The following is a 15,481-nucleotide window of genomic DNA, read 5'->3' on the forward strand; positions in this document are numbered from 1 at the left end:
GGATACTGATAAACTGTGAATCCCCCATACACACCTGGCAGGATCCTGATAAACTGTGAAACCCCCATAAACACCTGGCAGGATCCTGATAAACTGTGAAACCCCCACACACGCCTGGCAGGATCCTGATCCACTGTGAAAACCCCTTACACACATGGCAGGATCCTGATACACTGTGAAACCCCATACACACCTGGCAGGATCCTGATCCACTGTGAAAATCCCATACACACCTGGCTGGATCTTGATACACTGTGAAACCCCCAAACACACCTGGCAGTATCCTGATACACTGTGAAAACCCCATACACACCTGGCAGGATCCTGATAAGCTGTGAAAACCCCAAACACACCTGGCAGAATCCTGATAAACGGTGGAACCCCCATACACACCTGGCAGGATCCTGATAAACTGTGAAACCCCCATACACACCTGGCAGGATCCTGATAAACTGTGAAAACCCCAGACACACCTGGCAGTACCCTGATCCACTGTGAAAACCCCAAACACACCTGGCAGGATCCTGATACACTGTGAAACCCCATGCACACCTGGCATGGTCCTGATACACTGGGAGACCCCCATACACACCTGGCAGGATCCTGATACACTGTGAAAACCCCAGACACACCTGGCAGGATCTTGATCCACTCTGAAAACCCCATACACACCTGGCAGGATCCTGATACACTGTGAAACCCCATACACATCTGGCAGGATCCTGATCCACTGTGAAAACCCCATACACACCTGGCAGGATGCTGACAAACATTGAAAACCCCATACACACCTGGCAATGTACTGATCCACTGTGAAAACCCCATACACACCTGGCAGGATCCTGATACACAGTGAAAACCCCATACACATCTGGCAGGATCCTGATTAGCTATGAAACCCCCATACACACCTGGCAGGAACCTGATAAACTATGAAACACACATACACACTTGGCAGGTTCCTGATAAACTGTGAAAACCCCCCACACACCTGGCAGGATCCTGATCCACTGTGAAAACCCCATACACACCTGGCAGGACCCTGATACACTGTGAAAACACCATACACACCTGGCAGGATCCTGATAAACGGTGAAACCCCCATACACACCTGGCAGGATCCTGATAAAATGTGAAATCCCCATACACACCTGGCAGGATCTTGATACACTGTGAAAACCCTATACACACCTGGCAGGATCCTGATGAACTGTGAAACCCCCAAACACACCTGGCAGTATCCTGATAAACAGTGAAACTCCCATACACACCTGGCAGCATCCTGATAAACAGTGAAACCCCATACACACCTGGCAGGATCCTGATATACTGTGAAACCCCCATACACACCTGGCAGGATCCTGATACACTGTGAAACCCCCATACACACCTGGCAGGATCTGGATACACTGTGAAAACCCCATACACACCTGGCAGGATCCTGATAAACTACGAAACCCGTATACACACCTGGCAGCATCCTGATACACTGTGAAAACCCCATACACACCTGGCATATCCTGATCCACTGTGAAAACCCCATAAGCACCTGGCAGGACATTGATCCACTGTGAAACCCCCATACACACCTGGCAGGATCCTGATACACTGTGAAAACCCCAAACACACCTGGCAGGATCCTGATCAACTGTGGAACCCCCAGGCACACCTGGCAGGATCCTGATCCACTGTGAAAACCCCATAGACACCTGGCAGGATACTGACACACTGCGAATCCCAGATAGACACCTGGCAGGATCCTGATACACTGTGAAACCCCCATACACACCTGGCAGTATTCTGACACACTGTGAAAACCCCATACACACCAGGCAGTATCCTGATACAGTGTGAATCCCCCATACACACCTGGCAGTATCCTGATACACTGTGAAAACCCCATACACACCTGGCAGGATACTGATAAGCTGTGAAAACCCCAAACACACCTGGCAGAATCCTGATAAACGATGAAACCCCCATACACTCCTGGCAGGATCCTGATAAGCTGTGAAACCCCCATACACACCTGGCAGGATCCTGATAAACTGTGAAAACCCCAGACACACCTGGCAGTACCCTGATCCAACTGTGAAAACCCCATACACACCTGGCAGGATCCTGATACACTGAGAAACCCCATACACACCTGGCATGTTCCTGATACACTGTGAGACCCCCATACACACCTGGCAGGATCCTGATCCACTGCGAAAACCCCAGACACACCTGGCAGGATCCTGATCCACTGTGAAAACCCCATACACACCTGGCAGGATCCTGATGCAATGTGAAACCCCATACACATCTGGCAGGATCCTGATCCACTGTGAAAACCCCACACACACCTGGCAGGATCCTGATCCACTGTGAAAATCCCATACACACCTAGCAGGATCCTGATGCAAAGTGAAAACCCCATACACAGCTGGCAGGATCCTGATTCGCTATGAAACCCCCATACACACCTGGCAGGATCCTGATAAACTACGAAAAACACATACACACTTGGCAGGATCCTGATAAGCTATGAAAACGCCTTACACACTTGGCAGGATCCTGATCCACTGTGAAATCCCCATACACAACTGGCAGGAACCTGATACACTGTGAAAACCCCAGACACAACTGGCAGGATCCTGATACACTGTGAAAACCCCAGACACACCTGGCAGGATCCTGATCCACTGTGAAAACCCCATACACACCTGGCAGGATCCTGATACACTGTGAAACCCCATACATAACTGGCAGGATCCTGATAAACTGTGAAACCCCCATACACACCTGGCAGGATCCTGATAAACTGTGAAACCCCCATACACACCTGGCAGGATCCTGATAAACTATGAAACCCCCATACACACCTGGCAGGATACTGATGCACTGTGAAAACCCCATACACACCGGGCAGGATCCTGATACAGTGTGAAAAATCCATACACACCTGGCAGGATCCTGATAAACTATGAAACCTTCATACACACTTGGCAGGATCCTGATAAACCATGAAACCCCCATAAACACCTGGCAGGACCCTGATAAACTGTGAAAACCCCATACACACCTGGCGGGATACTGATAAACTGTGAATCCCCCATACACACCTGGCAGGATCCTGATAAACTGTGAAACCCCCATAAACACCTGGCAGGATCCTGATAAACTGTGAAACCCCCACACACGCCTGGCAGGATCCTGATCCACTGTGAAAACCCCTTACACACATGGCAGGATCCTGATACACTGTGAAACCCCATACACACCTGGCAGGATCCTGATCCACTGTGAAAACCCCATACACACCTGGCTGGATCTTGATACACTGTGAAACCCCCAAACACACCTGGCAGTATCCTGATACACTGTGAAAACCCCATACACACCTGGCAGGATCCTGATAAGCTGTGAAAACCCCAAACACACCTGGCAGAATCCTGATAAACGGTGGAACCCCCATACACACCTGGCAGGATCCTGATAAACTGTGAAACCCCCATACACACCTGGCAGGATCCTGATAAACTGTGAAAACCCCAGACACACCTGGCAGTACCCTGATCCACTGTGAAAACCCCAAACACACCTGGCAGGATCCTGATACACTGTGAAACCCCATGCACACCTGGCATGTTCCTGATACACTGGGAGACCCCCATACACACCTGGCAGGATCCTGATACACTGTGAAAACCCCAGACACACCTGGCAGGATCTTGATCCACTCTGAAAACCCCATACACACCTGGCAGGATCCTGATACACTGTGAAACCCCATACACATCTGGCAGGATCCTGATCCACTGTGAAAACCCCATACACACCTGGCAGGATGCTGACAAACATTGAAAACCCCATACACACCTGGCAATGTACTGATCCACTGTGAAAACCCCATACACACCTGGCAGGATCCTGATACACAGTGAAAACCCCATACACATCTGGCAGGATCCTGATTAGCTATGAAACCCCCATACACACCTGGCAGGAACCTGATAAACTATGAAACACACATACACACTTGGCAGGTTCCTGATAAACTGTGAAAACCCCCCACACACCTGGCAGGATCCTGATCCACTGTGAAAACCCCATACACACCTGGCAGGACCCTGATACACTGTGAAAACACCATACACACCTGGCAGGATCCTGATAAACGGTGAAACCCCCATACACACCTGGCAGGATCCTGATAAAATGTGAAATCCCCATACACACCTGGCAGGATCTTGATACACTGTGAAAACCCCATACACACCTGGCAGGATCCTGATGAACTGTGAAACCCCCAAACACACCTGGCAGTATCCTGATAAACTGTGAAACTCCCATACACACCTGGCAGCATCCTGATAAACAGTGAAACCCCATACACACCTGGCAGGATCCTGATATACTGTGAAACCCCCATACACACCTGGCAGGATCCTGATACACTGTGAAACCCCCATACACACCTGGCAGGATCTGGATACACTGTGAAAACCCCATACACACCTGGCAGGATCCTGATAAACTACGAAACCCGTATACACACCTGGCAGCATCCTGATACACTGTGAAAACCCCATACACACCTGGCATATCCTGATCCACTGTGAAAACCCCATAAGCACCTGGCAGGACATTGATCCACTGTGAAACCCCCATACACACCTGGCAGGATCCTGATACACTGTGAAAACCCCAAACACACCTGGCAGGATCCTGATCAACTGTGGAACCCCCAGGCACACCTGGCAGGATCCTGATCCACTGTGAAAACCCCATAGACACCTGGCAGGATACTGACACACTGCGAATCCCAGATAGACACCTGGCAGGATCCTGATACACTGTGAAACCCCCATACACACCTGGCAGTATTCTGACACACTGTGAAAACCCCATACACACCAGGCAGTATCCTGATACAGTGTGAATCCCCCATACACACCTGGCAGTATCCTGATACACTGTGAAAACCCCATACACACCTGGCAGGATACTGATAAGCTGTGAAAACCCCAAACACACCTGGCAGAATCCTGATAAACGATGAAACCCCCATACACTCCTGGCAGGATCCTGATAAGCTGTGAAACCCCCATACACACCTGGCAGGATCCTGATAAACTGTGAAAACCCCAGACACACCTGGCAGTACCCTGATCCAACTGTGAAAACCCCATACACACCTGGCAGGATCCTGATACACTGAGAAACCCCATACACACCTGGCATGTTCCTGATACACTGTGAGACCCCCATACACACCTGGCAGGATCCTGATCCACTGCGAAAACCCCAGACACACCTGGCAGGATCCTGATCCACTGTGAAAACCCCATACACACCTGGCAGGATCCTGATGCAATGTGAAACCCCATACACATCTGGCAGGATCCTGATCCACTGTGAAAACCCCACACACACCTGGCAGGATCCTGATCCACTGTGAAAATCCCATACACACCTAGCAGGATCCTGATGCAAAGTGAAAACCCCATACACAGCTGGCAGGATCCTGATTCGCTATGAAACCCCCATACACACCTGGCAGGATCCTGATAAACTACGAAAAACACATACACACTTGGCAGGATCCTGATAAGCTATGAAAACGCCTTACACACTTGGCAGGATCCTGATCCACTGTGAAATCCCCATACACAACTGGCAGGAACCTGATACACTGTGAAAACCCCAGACACAACTGGCAGGATCCTGATAAACTGTGAAACCCCCATAAACACCTGGCAGGATCCTGATAAACTGTGAAACCCCCACACACGCCTGGCAGGATCCTGATCCACTGTGAAAACCCCTTACACACATGGCAGGATCCTGATACACTGTGAAACCCCATACACACCTGGCAGGATCCTGATCCACTGTGAAAACCCCATACACACCTGGCTGGAACTTGATACACTGTGAAACCCCCAAACACACCTGGCAGTATCCTGATACACTGTGAAAACCCCATACACACCTGGCAGGATCCTGATAAGCTGTGAAAACCCCAAACACACCTGGCAGAATCCTGATAAACGGTGGAACCCCCATACACACCTGGCAGGATCCTGATAAACTGTGAAACCCCCATACACACCTGGCAGGATCCTGATAAACTGTGAAAACCCCAGACACACCTGGCAGTACCCTGATCCACTGTGAAAACCCCAAACACACCTGGCAGGATCCTGATACACTGTGAAACCCCATGCACACCTGGCATGTTCCTGATACACTGGGAGACCCCCATACACACCTGGCAGGATCCTGATACACTGTGAAAACCCCAGACACACCTGGCAGGATCTTGATCCACTCTGAAAACCCCATACACACCTGGCAGGATCCTGATACACTGTGAAACCCCATACACATCTGGCAGGATCCTGATCCACTGTGAAAACCCCATACACACCTGGCAGGATGCTGACAAACATTGAAAACCCCATACACACCTGGCAATGTACTGATCCACTGTGAAAACCCCATGCACACCTGGCAGGATCCTGATACACAGTGAAAACCCCATACACATCTGGCAGGATCCTGATTAGCTATGAAACCCCCATACACACCTGGCAGGAACCTGATAAACTATGAAACACACATACACAGTTGGCAGGTTCCTGATAAACTGTGAAAACCCCCCACACACCTGGCAGGATCCTGATCCACTGTGAAAACCCCATACACACCTGGCAGGACCCTGATACACTGTGAAAACACCATACACACCTGGCAGGATCCTGATAAACGGTGAAACCCCCATACACACCTGGCAGGATCCTGATAAAATGTGAAATCCCCATACACACCTGGCAGGATCTTGATACACTGTGAAAACCCCATACACACCTGGCAGGATCCTGATGAACTGTGAAACCCCCAAACACACCTGGCAGTATCCTGATAAACTGTGAAACTCCCATACACACCTGGCAGCATCCTGATAAACAGTGAAACCCCATACACACCTGGCAGGATCCTGATATACTGTGAAACCCCCATACACACCTGGCAGGATCCTGATACACTGTGAAACCCCCATACACACCTGGCAGGATCTGGATACACTGTGAAAACCCCATACACACCTGGCAGGATCCTGATAAACTACGAAACCCGTATACACACCTGGCAGCATCCTGATACACTGTGAAAACCCCATACACACCTGGCATATCCTGATCCACTGTGAAAACCCCATAAGCACCTGGCAGGACATTGATCCACTGTGAAACCCCCATACACACCTGGCAGGATCCTGATACACTGTGAAAACCCCAAACACACCTGGCAGGATCCTGATCAACTGTGGAACCCCCAGGCACACCTGGCAGGATCCTGATCCACTGTGAAAACCCCATAGACACCTGGCAGGATACTGACACACTGCGAATCCCAGATAGACACCTGGCAGGATCCTGATACACTGTGAAACCCCCATACACACCTGGCAGGATTCTGACACACTGTGAAAACCCCATACACACCTGGCAGTATCCTGATACAGTGTGAATCCCCCATACACACCTGGCAGTATCCTGATACACTGTGAAAACCCCATACACACCTGGCAGGATACTGATAAGCTGTGAAAACCCCAAACACACCTGGCAGAATCCTGATAAACGATGAAACCCCCATACACACCTGGCAGGATCCTGATAAGCTGTGAAACCCCCATACACACCTGGCAGGATCCTGATAAACTGTGAAAACCCCAGACACACCTGGCAGTACCCTGATCCAACTGTGAAAACCCCATACACACCTGGCAGGATCCTGATACACTGAGAAACCCCATACACACCTGGCATGTTCCTGATACACTGTGAGACCCCCATACACACCTGGCAGGATCCTGATCCACTGCGAAAACCCCAGACACACCTGGCAGGATCCTGATCCACTGTGAAAACCCCATACACACCTGGCAGGATCCTGATGCAATGTGAAACCCCATACACATCTGGCAGGATCCTGATCCACTGTGAAAACCCCACACACACCTGGCAGGATCCTGATCCACTGTGAAAATCCCATACACACCTAGCAGGATCCTGATGCAAAGTGAAAACCCCATACACAGCTGGCAGGATCCTGATTAGCTATGAAACCCCCATACACACCTGGCAGGATCCTGATAAACTACGAAAAACACATACACACTTGGCAGGATCCTGATAAGCTGTGAAAACGCCTTACACACTTGGCAGGATCCTGATCCACTGTGAAATCCCCATACACAACTGGCAGGAACCTGATACACTGTGAAAACCCCATACACAACTGGCAGGATCCTGATAAACGGTGAAACCCCCATACACACCTGGCAGGATCCTGATAAAATGTGAAATCCCCATACACACCTGGCAGGATCTTGATACACTGTGAAAACCCCATACACACCTGGCAGGATTCTGATAAACTGTGAAACCCCCATACACACCTGGGAGCATCCTGATAAACAGAGAAACCACATACACACCTGGCAGGATCCTGATATACTGTGAAACCCCCATACACACCTGGCAGGATCCTGATGCAATGTGAAACCCCATACACATCTGGCAGGATCCTGATCCACTGTGAAAACCCCATACACACCTGGCAGGACACTTATACACTGTGAAAACCCCATACACACCTGGCAGGATCCTGATAAACTATGAAACCCCCATACACACCTGGCAGGATGCTGATAAACTGTGAAAACCCCAGACACACCTGGCAGGATCCTGATAAACTGTGAAAACCCCATACACACCTGGCAGGATCTTGATACACTGTGAAAACCCCATACACACCTGGCAGGTTCCTGATAAACTGTGAAACCCCCATGCACACCTGGCAGGATCCTGATAAACTGTGAAAACCCATACACACCTGGCAGGATCCTGATAAACTGTGAAATCCCCATACACACCTGGCAGGATCCTGCTGAACTGTGAAAACCCCATACACACCTGGCAGGATCCTGATCCACGGTGAAAACCCCATACACACCTGGCAGGATCCTGATACAATGTGAAAACCCCGTACACACCTGGCAGGATCCTGATCCACTGTGAAAACCCCATACACACCTGGCAGGAACTTGAAACACTGTGAAAGCCCCACACACGCCTGGCAGGATCCTGATCAACTATGAAAGCCCCATACACACCTGGCAGGATCCTGATACACTGTGAAAACCCCATACACACCTGGTAGTATCCTGATAAACTATGAAACCCGTATACACACCTGGCAGGATCCTGATACACTGTGAAAACCCCATACACACCTGGCATATCCTGATCCACTGTGAAAACCCCATAAGCACCTGGCAGGACATTGATCCACTGTGAAACCCCCATACACACCTGGCAGGATCCTGAAACACTGTGAAAACCCCATACACACCTGGCAGGATCCTGATCAACTGTGGAACACCCATGCACACCTGGCAGGATCCTGATCCACTGTGAAAACCCCATAGACACCTGGCAGGATACTGATACACTGCGAAACACAGATACACACCTGGCAGGATCCTGATACACTGTGAAACCCCCATACACACCTGGCAGGATCCTGATACAATGTGAAAAGTCCATACACACCTTGCAGGGTCCTGAAACACTGTGAAAACCCCCATACACACCTGGCAGGATCCTGATAAACTGTGAAAACCCCAGACACACCTGGCAGGATCCTGATAAACTATGAAAATCCCATACACACCTTGCAGGTTCCTGATCCACTGTGAAAACCCCATGCACACCTGGCAGGATCCTGATACACTGTGAAAATCCCATACACACCTTGCAGGATCCTGATAAACTATGACACCTTCATACACACCTGGCAGTTTCCTGATAAACTATGAAACCCCCATGCACACCTGGCAGGATCCTGATAAACTGTGAAAAACCCATACACACCTGGCAGGATCCTGATCCACAGTGAAAACCCCATACACACCTGGCAGGACACTTATACACTGTGAAAACCCCATACACACCTGGCAGGATCCTGATAAACTATGAAACCCCCATACACACCTGGCAGGATGCTGATAAACTGTGAAAACCCCAGACACACCTGGCAGGATCCTGATAAACTGTGAAAACCCCATACATACCTGGCAGGATCTTGATACACTGCGAAAACCCCATACACACCTGGCAGGTTCCTGATAAACTGTGAAACCCCCATGCACACCTGGCAGGATCCTGATAAACTGTGAAAACCCATACACACCTGGCAGGATCCTGATAAACTGTGAAATCCCCATACACACCTGGCAGGATCCTGCTGAACTGTGAAAACCCCATACACACCTGGCAGGATCCTGATCCACTGTGAAAACCCCATACACTCCTGGCAGGAACTTGAAACACTGTGAAAGCCCCACACACACCTGGCAGGATCCTGATCCACTGTGAAAACCCCATACACTCCTGGCAGGAACTTGAAACACTGTGAAAGCCCCACACACACCTGGCAGGATCCTGATCATCTATGAAACCCCCATACACACCTGGCAGGATCCTGATACACTGTGAAAACCCCATACACACCTGGTAGTATCCTGATAAACTATGAAACCCGTATACACACCTGGCAGGATCCTGATACACTGTGAAAACCCCATACACACCTGGCATATCCTGATCCACTGTGAAAACCCCATAAGCACCTGGCAGGACATTGATCCACTGTGAAACCCCCATACACACCTGGCAGGATCCTGAAACACTGTGAAAACCCCATACACACCTGGCAGGATCCTGATCAACTGTGGAACACCCATGCACACCTGGCAGGATCCTGATCCACTGTGAAAACCCCATAGACACCTGGCAGGATACTGATACACTGCGAAACACAGATACACACCTGGCAGGATCCTGATACACTGTGAAACACCCATACACAACTGGCAGGATCCTGACACACTCTGAAAACCCCATACACACCTGGCAGGATCTTGATACACTGTGAAACCCCCAAACACACCTGGCAGTATCCTGATACACTGTGAAAACCCCATACACACCTGGCAGGATCCTGATAAGCTGTGAAAACCCCAAACACACCTGGCAGAATCCTGATAAACGGTGGAACCCCCATACACACCTGGCAGGATCCTGATAAACTGTGAAACCCCCATACACACCTGGCAGGATCCTGATAAACTGTGAAAACCCCAGACACACCTGGCAGTACCCTGATCCACTGTGAAAACCCCAAACACACCTGGCAGGATCCTGATACACTGTGAAACCCCATGCACACCTGGCATGTTCCTGATGCACTGTGAGACCCCCATACACACCTGGCAGGATCCTGATACACTGTGAAAACCCAAGACACACCTGGCAGGATCTTGATCCACTGTGAAAACCCCATACACACCTGGCAGGATCCTGATACACTGTGAAACCCCATACACATCTGGCAGGATCCTGATCCACTGTGAAAACCCCATACAAACCTGGCAGGATGCTGACAAACATTGAAAACCCCATACACACCTGGCAATGTACTGATCCACTGTGAAAACCCCATACACACCTGGCAGGATCCTGATACACAGTGAAAACCCCATACACATCTGGCAGGATCCTGATTAGCTATGAAACCCCCATACACACCTGGCAGGAACCTGATAAACTATGAAACACACATACACACTTGGCAGGTTCTTGATAAACTGTGAAAACCCCCCACACACCTGGCAGGATCCTGATCCACTGTGAAAACCCCATACACACCTGGCAGGACCCTGATACACTGTGAAAACACCATACACACCTGGCAGGATCCTGATAAACGGTGAAACCCCCATACACACCTGGCAGGATCCTGATAAAATGTGAAATCCCCATACACACCTGGCAGGATCTTGATACACTGTGAAAACCCCATACACACCTGGCAGGATCCTGATGAACTGTGAAACCCCCAAACACACCTGGCAGTATCCTGATAAACTGTGAAACTCCCATACACACCTGGCAGCATCCTGATAAACAGTGAAACCCCATACACACCTGGCAGGATCCTGATATACTGTGAAACCCCCATACACACCTGGCAGGATCCTGATACACTGTGAAACCCCCATACACACCTGGCAGGATCTGGATACACTGTGAAAACCCCATACACACCTGGCAGGATCCTGATAAACTACGAAACCCGTATACACACCTGGCAGCATCCTGATACACTGTGAAAACCCCATACACACCTGGCATAACCTGATCCACTGTGAAAACCCCATAAGCACCTGGCAGGACATTGATCCACTGTGAAACCCCCATACACACCTGGCAGGATCCTGATACACTGTGAAAACCCCAAACACACCTGGCAGGATCCTGATCAACTGTGGAACCCCCATGCACACCTGGCAGGATCCTGATCCACTGTGAAAACCCCATAGACACCTGGCAGGATACTGACACACTGCGAATCCCAGATAGACACCTGGCAGGATCCTGATACACTGTGAAACCCCCATACACACCTGGCAGGATTCTGATACACTGTGAAAACCCCATACACACCTGGCAGTATCCTGATACAGTGTGAATCCCCCATACACACCTGGCAGTATCCTGATACACTGTGAAAACCCCATACACACCTGGCAGGATACTGATAAGCTGTGAAAACCCCAAACACACCTGGCAGAATCCTGATAAACGATGAAACCCCCATACACACCTGGCAGGATCCTGATAAGCTGTGAAACCCCCATACACACCTGGCAGGATCCTGATAAACTGTGAAAACCCCAGACACACCTGGCAGTACCCTGATCCAACTGTGAAAACCCCATACACACCTGGCAGGATCCTGATACACTGAGAAACCCCATACACACCTGGCATGTTCCTGATACACTGTGAGACCCCCACACACACCTGGCAGGATCCTGATCCACTGCGAAAACCCCAGACACACCTGGCAGGATCCTGATCCACTGTGAAAACCCCATACACACCTGTCAGGATCCTGATGCAATGTGAAACCCCATACACATCTGGCAGGATCCTGATCCACTGTGAAAACCCTACACACACCTGGCAGGATCCTGATCCACTGTGAAAATCCCATACACACCTAGCAGGATCCTGATGCAAAGTGAAAACCCCATACACAGCTGGCAGGATCCTGATTAGCTATGAAACCCCCATACACACCTGGCAGGATCCTGATAAACTACGAAAAACACATACACACTTGGCAGGATCCTGATAAGCTGTGAAAACGCCTTACACACTTGGCAGGATCCTGATCCACTGTGAAATCCCCATACACAACTGGCAGGAACCTGATACACTGTGAAAACCCCATACACAACTGGCAGGATCCTGATAAACGGTGAAACCCCCATACACACCTGGCAGGATCCTGATAAAATGTGAAATCCCCATACACACCTGGCAGGATCTTGATACACTGTGAAAACCCCATACACACCTGGCAGGATTCTGATAAACTGTGAAACCCCCATACACACCTGGGAGCATCCTGATAAACAGAGAAACCCCATACACACCTGGCAGGATCCTGATATACTGTGAAACCCCCATACACACCTGCAGGATCCTGATGCAATGTGAAACCCCATACACATCTGGCAGGATCCTGATCCACTGTGAAAACCCCATACACACCTGGCAGGACACTTATACACTGTGAAAACCCCATACACACCTGGCAGGATCCTGATAAACTATGAAACCCCCATACACACCTGGCAGGATGCTGATAAACTGTGAAAACCCCAGACACACCTGGCAGGATCCTGATAAACTGTGAAAACCCCATACACACCTGGCAGGATCTTGATACACTGTGAAAACCCCATACACACCTGGCAGGTTCCTGATAAACTGTGAAACCCCCATGCACACCTGGCAGGATCCTGATAAACTGTGAAAACCCATACACACCTGGCAGGATCCTGATAAACTGTGAAATCCCCATACACACCTGGCAGGATCCTGCTGAACTGTGAAAACCCCATACACACCTGGCAGGATCCTGATCCACGGTGAAAACCCCATACACACCTGGCAGGATCCTGATACAATGTGAACACCCCGTACACACCTGGCAGGATCCTGATCCACTGTGAAAACCCCATACACACCTGGCAGGAACTTGAAACACTGTGAAAGCCCCACACACGCCTGGCAGGATCCTGATCAACTATGAAAGCCCCATACACACCTGGCAGGATCCTGATACACTGTGAAAACCCCATACACACCTGGTAGTATCCTGATAAACTATGAAACCCGTATACACACCTGGCAGGATCCTGATACACTGTGAAAACCCCATACACACCTGGCATATCCTGATCCACTGTGAAAACCCCATAAGCACCTGGCAGGACATTGATCCACTGTGAAACCCCCATACACACCTGGCAGGATCCTGAAACACTGTGAAAACCCCATACACACCTGGCAGGATCCTGATCAACTGTGGAACACCCATGCACACCTGGCAGGATCCTGATCCACTGTGAAAACCCCATCGACACCTGGCAGGATACTGATACACTGCGAAACACAGATACACACCTGGCAGGATCCTGATACACTGTGAAACCCCCATACACAACTGGCAGGATCCTGACACTCTCTGAAAACCCCATACACACCTGGCAGGATCTTGATACACTGTGAAACCCCCAAACACACCTGGCAGTATCCTGATACACTGTGAAAACCCCATACACACCTGGCAGGATCCTGATAAGCTGTGAAAACCCCAAACACACCTGGCAGAATCCTGATAAACGGTGGAACCCCCATACACACCTGTCAGGATCCTGATAAACTGTGAAACCCCCATACACACCTGGCAGGATCCTGATAAACTGTGAAAACCCCAGACACACCTGGCAGTACCCTGATCCACTGTGAAAACCCCAAACACACCTGGCAGGATCCTGATACACTGTGAAACCCCATGCACACCTGGCATGTTCCTGATACACTGTGAGACCACCATACACACCTGGCAGGATCCTGATACACTGTGAAAACCCCAGACACACCTGGCAGGATCTTGATCCACTGTGAAAACCCCATACACACCTGGCAGGATCCTGATACACTGTGAAACCCCATACACATCTGGCAGGATCCTGATCCACTGTGAAAACCCCATACACACCTGGCAGGATGCCGACAAACATTGAAAACCCCATACACACCTGGCAATGTACTGATCCACTGTGAAAACCCCATACACACCTGGCAGGATCCTGATACACAGTGAAAACCCCATACACATCTGGCAGGATCCTGATTAGCTATGAAACCCCCATACACACCTGGCAGGAACCTGATAAACTATGAAACACACATACACACTTGGCAGGTTCCTGACAAACTGTGAAAACCCCCCACACACCTGGCAGGATCCTGATCCACTGTGAAAACCCCATACACACCTG

The sequence above is a fragment of the Heterodontus francisci genome, chromosome 21 (genome assembly GCF_036365525.1).
Source record: "Heterodontus francisci isolate sHetFra1 chromosome 21, sHetFra1.hap1, whole genome shotgun sequence".
NCBI classification, from domain to species: Eukaryota; Metazoa; Chordata; class Chondrichthyes; order Heterodontiformes; family Heterodontidae; genus Heterodontus; species Heterodontus francisci.